We start from the raw sequence: 11,501 nt of genomic DNA on the forward strand, positions 1-11,501 counted from the left end.
GGCTAAGCAACCTGTCTAGGGTCATACGCATCCCAGAGAGGTAAGTTTGAATTTGTCCTGATCTTTGTTTAGATCCCAGAGCACAAGGCAGCTGTGTGGGGCTCCCTCTCTAGGAGCATAAACTAGCTGTACATATCCCATAGATCCTTGCACCTAGAAGTTTCTGTGTCCCCTGCATAACCATGGCCTTTGAATGAAGATGTCTGAATTACACAACCTTTTGACAACACCTACGCAACCTTCGGGCCTCCTCTTCTGAGTCCCTCCCAGAGTAGGCTGATTTTAGTTCAGAACCACTTGGTATAGCCACAGGCTGGGGGCCAAGTAGCACTGTATTAAAGAGCAGATGTTTCTAGGGAGGGCCACTACCCCTGATGATCTCCTCCTCTCCAGGTGGCAGAGTCCTGGAAGCCACAGTCACGTCTGCACACCACCCAGAAGTGATAATACGATAGAATTCAGTACATCATTTAGTGCAAAGGTTCTACCATCATGAGTCTGAGGCCACTTCTCCACCTCCTGAATTGTTGCTGGTCTATGGCATGTTGACTTCCATCTTGCAGTTCTGCCCTCAATTTCTTGAAACCCAAAGTCACCAGGCTGAGACAAAATTCAGAATAAAAGATAACATGGAGAGAGAAGCCTGGCCCTTGGTCATCCACCTAAGACTAGACATGAAGGAATGAGGCCTTGATGAACCCTGAGCCTCAAATGGCCATATCCAAGCTTAGGAAGGAAGAGAAAAGACCTGCCTGGTCAGCCCACAGCGTCCTGAGAAATAAGAAACTGTTACTGTTTTGAGCCAGTAAGATTTGGCACAACTTGTACTGTACCAATAGGTAAGTGGTACATCAACTTAGCCAATATCCTGATGAAGACAAACAGTAGCACTGACAAAGTTTTAAGATTAGTCAGAAACTGAGACACTTTTCTTGATTTTGACTATTGGGGTATAGAACCCTATACCCCAAATACTGTTTAGTGGCATCCCAGGTACCCAGCTCTCTGACTAGTTACTTTGGGCCAGGCCAAAGTAGAGGGCAGGAAGCACTGAGGTTGGAAGAATTCAGCTGAGGTATATGGGAGGGCAGCCAGAGGCACAGGAACAACTCTTGCCAGATCATCAAGGTTGGCCCTCCAAGATCATCCTTACCTTGCAGTGAACCCCCTCAACCCAGTCTCTGCTACCATATTGTGTGACAAGAATCCCCTGCTGGGGACTGGCCCCTTGCTCCTATTTAGAAAAAAAAAACTTATTTAATAATACTGATTAATCATGGTAAGGAGACTTTATTCAGGACCATTATGATAGGTGTAAGGACCATGGTGATGGGATTTTGCAGTGAGGAGAAACTTTAGAATCAACTCCAAATACAGTGTGGTCATGTGGAATTTATAATCAAGGAGCAGGTGGAATCAGTAGATTGAAAATGACTAAGAGAAGACAAAGGATAGGGAAATTCAGTGACACTAACCTCCCAGAATTCTTGCCAACATGGTCAGACATCATGGAGGGAAGGAACAGGATGAAGAATCTGATCAGTTATGGAGACAAGGGCCTCTGGTTAAACTAACTTAGCGGGTTCTTTGCAAAAACTAGAGAAACAGAAGTGTGCCAGAGAGCCTAAGAAAAGGATCAGGGGTGCTTGCTTTGGCAGCATATATACTAAAATTGGAACAATACAGAGATTAGCATGGCCTCTGTGCGAGGATGACATGCGAATTCATGAAGAATTCCATATTTTTATGTATAACTAATTAAAACAAATTTTAAAAACTAAAATTAAAAAAAAAATGATCAGGGGCCTGACTATAGTTTGGCCAAGTAGAGAATCTCTGTCTGCAAAGGGTCAGAGGGAGGAGACCTGGCTCTGCCTCTATGGCTTCAGGTCTCAGCCCACAGTCACTTCATCCAGGAAGGATCTCCTGACTCAATGCTGGGCACCATTCCTCCCAGGGCTGGCCTGGATCACCATGACTTCCTGTGAGCACTTTGAAGGTGGCAAACATATTTGTCAGCTCTGTCCTGGCGGAGAGCACACACTCTGCAAATGAATTGTGAATGAGTGAAGTGACATGAATCTCTAGACCTGTGAAGGTTGAGGAGCTTTTATATAGATGCTGTGATCCAGTGAGTTTGCCAGACTCAGCTGTTTATAATTGGGGGTTCCTCACTGGGTGTAAAGTACATCTTCATCTAAAAGCCATCAGCATGAGACCTGCCCTGGTAGCCAGAGGCAGTGCACCAAGGGAGCCCCTGCAGTAGGAAAGAGTCTCCTTGTACCTGCTATCTGTGCTGGGCATGTGCAAGTGTGCACATGGGGAGAGGGGGTTGCACATGTATATGCATGTGTATGTATGCATGCAGTGTGGGTGATGTAAGGAGACCCCCTCTTGCTGGCCTCTCTTCCACTGCCCATGCATCCCTGTCATCACAATCTGCCCTCACTGTCCCTTTCCTCTGGGATACATGGCACTCTCTCTGCCACCTCAGGCATCTGGAGAAGCCTCTGATCTTCTATTTGCCACTTAATCTCAGCCCTCCCCCTCCTGTCTGTGGATCATCCCCCAGGATGCTCTGCTGACATGCAAAGCCACACAGCTCCAAAATAGAACCTTATCTCTGCAGGCAGCACCTCCACCCCCTTCTCCTCAGGACCCCCTGAACTCTCCGCTTCTTCTGCATCTCCACCCCTCCCACATGCCAGAGAAATAGGCTGTACTTCTGCACAAACAAGGGAAACACCCTGAGAGTCCTGTGAACAGTTTGGTCAGAGACACTAATATCACTGCCTACTGCCACTTGCATGCTTATGACTGGATGTCAGGAATCCATTGCAGCAGCCCCAAAAGAAACAGATGACTGAAGAAACTAAATCAGTAACCAAAATGTTAACCATACATTTCCCAGAAAAGTATGTATGATATGTGGGAGCGAGAGTGTTCTATAGCTTGTGACCATGTTTTAGCAAGCCTGTGCCCCTGGGCTGTGACTTTCACCAGTGCTTCTCAGGCTCTTTTTTCCTCCCATCACTTCCAGGCAAGATAGGAAGGATAGAAGTGCCTAGAGTTGGGGACACACACACACACACACACACCGCCAGTTAGGCTCTGGTACAAACTTCCCTTGTGGGCAGATCTTGTTAAGAACGGAATGCTGGGGCTGGAGTTGTTGCTCAGTGGCAGAGCACTTGCCTAGCATGTGTGAGGCAATGGGTTTGATACAACTCTGTTGTATCCAATTTTTTTCCAATAAGAAAACCCCCAAAGAAGCTGGGTGCAGTGGCACATGACTGTGATCCCAGCAGCTTGGGATGCTGAGGCAAGGAGGATCACAAGTCCAAAGCCGGCCTCCAACAACTTAGTGAGACCCTGTCTCTAAATAAAATATAAAAAGGAATGGAGGGCTGGGGATGTGGCTCAAGCGGTAGCGCGCTCGCCTGGGATGCGTGCGGCCCGGGTTCGATCCTCAGCACCACATACCAACAAAGATGTTGTGTTCGCCGAGAACTAAAAAATGAATATTAAAAAAAATTCTCTCTCTCTCTCTCTCTCTCCTCTCTCACTCTCTCTTTAAAAAAAAAAAAAAAGGAATGGAGATGTGGCTCAGTGGTTTAAGTGCTCTAGGTTCAATTCCTGGTACCAACGTAAAACAAAACAAAAAAAGCCCAAAGAGATATAAAAGAATAGTAAATGGCCTCTAAATGACTGTTATGGTTTGTTTGTCTTTAAAGCCATAAACCTTTGAAAATTGGCCTTCAGATTTGACAGATTAAAACAAATTCTCAAAAAGTCACTTTCTCTAAGATTTCAACTGGCAAGCTTTCCTACTATAAGTTGTGTACTTTCTACCCACATGCTCCCATAAATGTAACTCTGTGTTCAATTTATCCTCCTCTTCTAGAAGATCACATACCTACTCTAACAGCTGAGTCTTCAGGCTGCTAATGATGTTAACTCTCAATATTTCAACAATTATTCTGATTTTTTTCAGAATCTGTCATTCTAGCTGAAGGCAGTCCTTTAAATAGGAGTTTGTCTATCTCTTCTGCAACTTCTCCATGAAGTACCAATGTGTCCCAATATTTCCAACGAAATTTAAATCTGACACTGAATTTGGTTATGGTCAACTTCACAGCTCTCTTTAGAAGCCAGTTTAAGGATCTTAGTCCTCAATTGTATCAGTCACTCATTTCATTTGTATGACTTTTTCCTTCCCTGAAGTCCCTATCTGACCTATCAGTTCACCTTGTAGAAGAACTTAGCTCACCCACTATCAATCAGTTTCCTCCCCTGAGTAATGTTGCTGTCCGGCAGGTATGAACTGGATTTCCTGCTGCAGTTTCCCTGTTTGGATTTCCTGCTGCAGTTTCTGCTGCTCTCAGAGAAGTTTTCCTCACTGAAAGGCCTGAGAGGAATATTTCTTCTTGGGTCTGCTTTAGCCACCTCCTCTTTCTGACTGATGACAGATAGTCCTTTGATAATGACATCTCACTGCTCCTTGAACTATTCACAGACCCAGTAACCATTCTACTTTGGTTTTCAGCATTTTGTTGTGACAATGTGATAGACACTTTCCCAACAGTGGGATGAGAAGTCAAAATTGAGAAGGTGCCTCTTGGAATGCAAAGAGATCTCTGTTGACTTTGCTCTCCCTCACTGTGCACAGTCTGTATTCTTCTGCCATCACTATGGAGACAGGGAATATTCAGACCTAAAACTGTGTGGCTGTAAATCTGGGTAGATTCTGCTCTGTTTTTCTATAATATATTCACATGAATTCAACCTGTTCTTCGGCCTTTGGTCTTTGTTTAGGAGCTCCAACAGCCTCACTGGTTTACTCTCTTCCCCACTGCCATTGACAGAGGACCATATGGGAATCAGGCTTTCAGGCTGAGCACTGGACTTAGTGTTACCCTGCAGACCCTCTTTCTTTACTTGAGAAATATTGCATTTACCTTTTTGCTTGTTAGAGGCATCTAAGTGTCTTGGTTGATTTTTCAGAACTACACTGTCATTTATTGAGTCTCTACTTTCTGCAGGCAAGATGTCAATATTTACCCTACTGAGTGTGACTAGTGACTCTGCAGTATTGTTCATGTCTGGTTTGCCAGTGTGGCCTTCTAGAACAGCAAGTTATTTCAAGGGACTGATGGCCATGAGTTTCTCCTGGGTTAAATATTTATCTTCATTCATTACATGTGACTTGGAGCCCTCAGCAGAATGTGGTTGGGGATGGATTACTTCATAATTTGATTCTGCCTTTCTAGAAAACCCTGGTAACAACAGGTTTGGATTTAGAATCATCATTTTTAATGTTAGTTTTGGAGGTTTTTGTCTTTGTAGACTCCAAAATCAAGGAGAATGGGTTTTTTATCTGGGCCATCTCAGGATGTTCCTCATAGAGGGTCTTTCTTCAGAACTTTCCCTCAATGTTCTTATCAGTTTTGCCAGCACTGGGCTATAAACTCTTGACATTGGTGGAAGCTTTCCTTCAATAATCCAATAAAGAATTCATGGGGGTTTTTTGCATTGAAATCATGGTTCAGATTCAGAGTGGCCATTACATAAACACAAATCAAGATGTAGGCTCAGACCCTGGGAAACAGATTCCGGATCCCAGCAGGTGAAAGAAGATGTGAGGCACAGTTGAGATAATAGACGTTCTTTATTTGGAAGCTACAGCAACCCCCCAGTCTCTAGCTCCAGCCTCCTGAATCCTTCCATGGATCATCTTTTTTTTTTTTTTGCACCGAAATTGAACTCAAGAGCACCCAACCACTGAGCCACATCCCCAGCCCTACAGGGTCTCACTGAGTTGCTTAGTACCTCATTTTTTTCTGAGGCTGGCTTAGAACTCATGATCCTCCTGCTTCAACCTCCTGAGCCACTGGGATTATAGGCATGTGCCACCATGCCTGGCTCCATGGACAATTTTTAATATGCAGGCCAGACAAAGAAGACATATTGCCAACAGGTTACATAAGTGGATGAATGCTCACAAGCAAATTTTCATGACCTTGAGGACATACACTGAATCAGGGTGATCATGACTTTGGCTACATACAAAAACCTAGTCTACTGCAAGCCTCAGCAAAGAGTGTAACTGTAGCCATCTTGGCTTGCCCAGCAACACAGCATCCCTAATCCCAAACATCAGACTTATAGGATCTGTTTAAGAATAATTCAAGGCTCATCTAATAGGGTATGCCAATGAGGCTGTTTTCCATGTCACAGTGTTCTCTAATAGTCAATTCCTAGGTCACCCACTTGAATGATGTTTGTTCCTATCAGAAAGAGATTTTGAGTTGTTTCAGATCTAGATAAAGGTTGTGTTTCTTATGTAAATACTGAAAAATTATGCCAAACTGTACAAACCACTCTACTATTAGACTATCAGGCAGAAATTTCCCTTTTTGCTCCTGGAGCTCTGGGTACAGATCACCAGCTTCACAGAGGCCATGAACAATGTAGAATAGACCTCTCCTCCCTCCCATGATGCTTTGCAGTTGACAGTGTTGGAGTACTTCAACTGAGACAAGAACTGAGCTTCCTGTTCAACAGCTGGAGGCATTTAAGAGCTTCATTTTTTTTTATAACATAAATTCTGATGTCCCACTGGTACTTCATAAGCATCACCTCCCTGTAGCTTCCCTGCCCACAATCTGCAGGGAGCAGTAGGGGCATATTCCCAGCTCAGACCCCATTTGGGATGTGGCAGCAGCATTGGGTAGGTCTGTGGGCCATGGCAGAAGGCCCTGCTCATGCTGGAGAGGCTGCAGGGGGATAGGCTATGGAGGTCTGGCCAGGGCAGGAGAACTGAGACATGACCCACCACATCATTGCTGCCATAGTTGATAGTAATAATTTTTAAATAAATAAAACAGCAAACTTGGGGAAAGGGGAAACACCTGGTTTTCAGAGTTTTCACATTGTGAAATAGAAATATTCAATTTTCAACTAAAAACATCACAAAGCAGACAAAGAAACAGGAGTGTATGATCCACTCCAAGGGAAAAATAAATCAACAGAAACCATACCAGAGAAAGGCCAAATAGGGCTGGGCTTGTGGCTCAGTGGTAGAGTGCTCACCTAGCATGTGCAAGGCCCTGGGTTCAATCCTCAGCACCACATAAAAATCAATAAAATAAAGGTATAAAAAAAGAAAGAAAGAAAGCCAAATAGGTGACTTGCTAGACAAAGACTTTAAAACAACCATCTTAAAGATACTCAAAATAAAAAGTTTCTTCTCAGCAAAAGAAACAATCTGTGAGGTCAATAGAAAGCCTACATCTTGGCAGCAAATCTTTACCCCTCACACAGAAAGAGGACTAATCTCTAGGGTATATAAAAAACTCAAAAAGCTAAACACCAAAAAACCAAATAACCCAATCAATAAATGGGCCAAGGAACTGAACAGACCCTTCTCAGAAGATGATGTACAATCAATCAACAAATACATGAAAAAATGTCCATCATCACTAGCAATTAGAGAAATGAAAATCAAAATTACTCTAAGATTTCATCTCATTCCAGTCAGAATGGCAGCTATTATGAAGACAAACAACAATAAGTGTTGGTGAGGATGTGGGGGAAAAGGTACACTCATACACTGCTGTTGGACTGCAAATTGGTGCAGCCAATATGGAAAGCAGTATGGAGATTTCTTGGAAAACTGGGAATGAGCCACCATTTGACCTAGCTATCCCTTTCTTCAGTCTCTACCCAAAGGACTTAAAAACAGAATACTACAGGAACACAGCCACATCAAAGTTTATAGCAGCACAATTCACAATAGCTAAACTGTGGAACCAACCTAGATGCCCTTCAATAGATGAATGGATAAGAAAAAAATGTGGCATATATACACAATGGAATATTACTCAGCAATAAAAGAGAATAAAATCACGGCATTTGCAGGTAAATGGATGGAGTTAGAGAAGATAATGCTAAGTGAAGTTAGCTAATCCCAAAAAAACCAAATTCTGAATGTTTTCTTTGATATAAGGTGGGTGATTCATAGTGGGATAGGGATAGGGAGCATGGGAGGAATAGACAAACTCTAGATAGGGTAGAGGGGTTGGAGGGGAAAGGAGGGGGCATGGGGTTATTAATGATGGTGAAATGTGATGATCATTATTATCCAAAGTACAGGTATGAAGGCATGAATTGGTACGAATATACTATGTATATAACCAGAGATATGAAAATTTGTGTTCTATATGTGTAATAAGAATTGTAATGTATTCTGTTGTCATATATTTTTAAAAAGATACCAGAAGAGATAAGTGAAGATATGGACAGTCAAGAAAATGATGTATGCACAAATGGGAATATCAGTAGATAGATAGAAAACGTTTTATTGTTGTTTAGGTAGTAAAAAAGAAATTCTGGCTGGGCACGGTGGCACATGCCTATAATCCTAGTGGCTCAGGAGACTAAAGGAGAAGGATCCAGAGTTCAAAGCCAACCTCAGCAACATAGCAAGGCCCTAAGAAATTCAGCCCTTTCTCTAAATAAAATATTTTAAAAAGAGCTGGGGATGGGACTCGGTGGTTAAGCATGACTCTTGGTTCAATCCCAGTACCAAAAAATAAATAATAATAACAATAATAGTAATAGGATGAAGGGAAGGAAGGGGAAATGGGATTAGGAAAGACAGCTAAATGAATTAAATATAACTTTCCTATGTTCATATACATTACCAGTGAAACTCCACATTCTGTACAACCTAAAGAATGGAATCCTAATTAGAATTAATTAGTTGTAGTCCATGTCTGTATATGTCAAAATACACTCTACTGTCATGTATATCTAAAAAGACAAATAAAAAATTAGAAAAACAATTCTGGAGCTGAAAAGTACAATAACAAAATGAAATAGTCATTAAGAAATTCAAGGATAAATTTCAGCAAACTTGAAGATTAGACAATCTAAATTATCAAATATGAAGAACAGAAAGAATAAACATGTTGCAGAAAAGTGAACAGAGATTAAGGGACCTATGGAACACCATCAAGCATACCAATATATCTATGATGGGAATTCCAGAAAAAAGAGTTCAAGAGATGAAGAGATTATTTGAAGAAACGATGGCTAAAAAATTCTCAGTTTGATAAATGATATGACTATAAATATCCAAAAAAAACTAAAAAACAAAACAAACCTCCAAGTATGCTAACCCGACACCCATGCTGAGGAAAAAAGTGATACAAGTCATGCCACAGTATTCATAGTGGATTGGTTACACACCACCAACAGACATCAAAATTAGTAGATGCCCAAGTCCTTTAAGGTGGCTCTCTGTATCCACAGATGCAGAACCCATGGACACAGAGGGTCAATTATATAACAAGCTGCTAAAAGCCAAAGACAAGAAGAGTATCTCTAAAAAGATATTTTTAAAATTTTAATCACACAATAATTGTACATATTTATGGAGTATTGTGTGACATCAATTTATGTATACAATGTATGATCAGGGCACCTTAAGCATTTACCATTTCTTTGTGTTAGAAACATTCAAAATTCTATTAACTATTTTGAAACATATAATTTAACTTATAATTTGAAACATATAACATAATTAACATATAATTTGAAACATATAACATAATTAACATATAATTTGAAACATATAACCATTATCATCCATAGTTACCCTCCTGTGCTATAAAACTTTAGAACTTATACCTCTTATCCACTTGTATCCCTGTACCTATAAACTGTTCAAGGAGACAATCTTGAAGGCAGCAGGAGAGAAGTGACCCATCAAATATAAGGGATACTCAAAAAGATGATCAGATTTCTCATCAGAAATCTTGGAAAGGAATGCTAGGGGGAGTCCTGCAAGTTGAAAAGAAAGTAACTCAAAACCAAGAATAAATAAATAAATAAATAAAGACCTCTGGTAAAGGTGAACAGGGGTAATTATAAAAGCTAGTATTGCTGTAACTTTGGTTTGTAGTTCCACTAAGTGGTTACTAAGTCTACCAAGTGGGATTTTCTTCTGAAATGCAAAAATGATCTGACATAACAAAATTTAAAAATGTAATAGATCGCCTGAATGAAAAGGGGCAGGGGGAACCACATGATCAGCTCAATTTATGCAGAGAAAAGTATTTGGCAAAATTTAACATCTTATCATGACAAAACAAAAACTTCAGGAAACAAGGAATATATGGAAACTATCTCAAATAATAAAATCCATATATGAAGAATTCACAACTAACATCACACTCAATGCTGACTTTTGAAATTTTTTCCTTTAAGATCACTTTCACCACTACCTTTCAATTTAGGTATGGGAAATTCCAGCCAGAAACAAGAAAACAGAAAAGGTATCCAAATTGCAAAGGAAGAAGTAAAACTATGTATGTTTGCCCAGTACATGTACAATGTTACAAGTGAAGCCTCAGTACAGTACAATGTTACCAGCAGTCAGGCTGCCTTTGTATGAATCCCAGTTGCTGCTAACTGGGTGACCCCTAATTTGCCTGTTTCTTCATTTGTAAAATGGAAGGACAGTTTATGCTTCAAAGGGTGGATTAAAGTGTCAAGTACTTAGAACAGTGGTAAATCTATTACGGAGCTTCCTGGAAACCCTCCACCCTGCAGAAGTACTGGGACTTGAACCCAGGGACTCTCAATTACTGAGCTACGTCCCTTTCCCTTTTCATCTTAATTTCTGACCCGGCTAAAATTACCCAGGTTAGCCTTGAACCTAGCCTCAGGGTCCCAGCAGCTGTGATTACAGGTGTGCACCATCATGCTGGTCCACTACAAGAGGATAGTGTGTTCATATCAACTTCTGACGGAGACTCACAGCAAAGGTGGGAGAGGGAGGAAAACTGTACAGGGAAGAACCGATGGGTTCAGTTAGAAATTCTACGAATCAGTGGGTAGAAAGAGTTCGAATACTGGGGTGTGGAGAACATCGGAGGGTGGGGAATATGGGATGGCCGCTGTGGAGCACTTGACAGCAGCCCGCCGGGGTCGGATGCACAGGGCTTCAGGACTGGAGGGCAGAGAGGGACTGGCCGCTGGCGCCTCCTTCCTTCTGCCAGGATCCTCTCACTTGCGGCCGCTTGCGATCCCTTGCGCTCAGGTGAGCCACTCTGCAGGGACAGCGAGGACCCTGGGAGACTTTGGGAGACCCTCCAGGCAATTTCGCAGGGCAGGGCTTCAGGGAGAGGCCTGACAGACCATGAGACCCAAAACAACCGGGTACCTCTCACCGCGCAACCAACCACCCAGCTCCCAGCGTGCACGCATGCGTACGGGACCAGCTGCGCCTTTCCCCGCCCCTCGTTGCCAAGGGAACCTGGGACTCGGCTAAGCGCTTCCTTAGCTTGAGCTTCCCCGGCTAAGGGCGCGCGGGGATCGGCGGGATACGGCGCAAGATGATGGACGGAGCTGAGCGGCAACGATTGGCAAGATGCGGATATAGGCGGGTCAGGCGCGTGGGGATTGGCAGAGCGCGGCGATGGGTGGGACAGGCG

The 11,501-nt window shown here is 42.4% G+C and overlaps 1 pseudogene across 1 annotated transcript; it reads right to left on the reverse strand.

Moving 5' to 3' along the window:
- Positions 1–3,968: 3,968 nt before the first annotated feature.
- LOC308643434 (serine/threonine-protein kinase Nek4-like) lies at positions 3,969–5,499 on the reverse strand (annotated as a pseudogene). The gene is made up of 2 exons: positions 4,842–5,499; positions 3,969–4,573 (listed from the first exon to the last, which is right to left on the reverse strand). The product of its transcript is annotated as a serine/threonine-protein kinase Nek4-like (transcript).
- Between the last annotated feature and the right edge of the window lie 6,002 nt (positions 5,500–11,501).

This window comes from Spermophilus citellus (genome assembly GCF_964194105.1).
Source record: "Spermophilus citellus genome assembly, chromosome: 3".
Classification (NCBI taxonomy): Eukaryota; Metazoa; Chordata; class Mammalia; order Rodentia; family Sciuridae; genus Spermophilus; species Spermophilus citellus.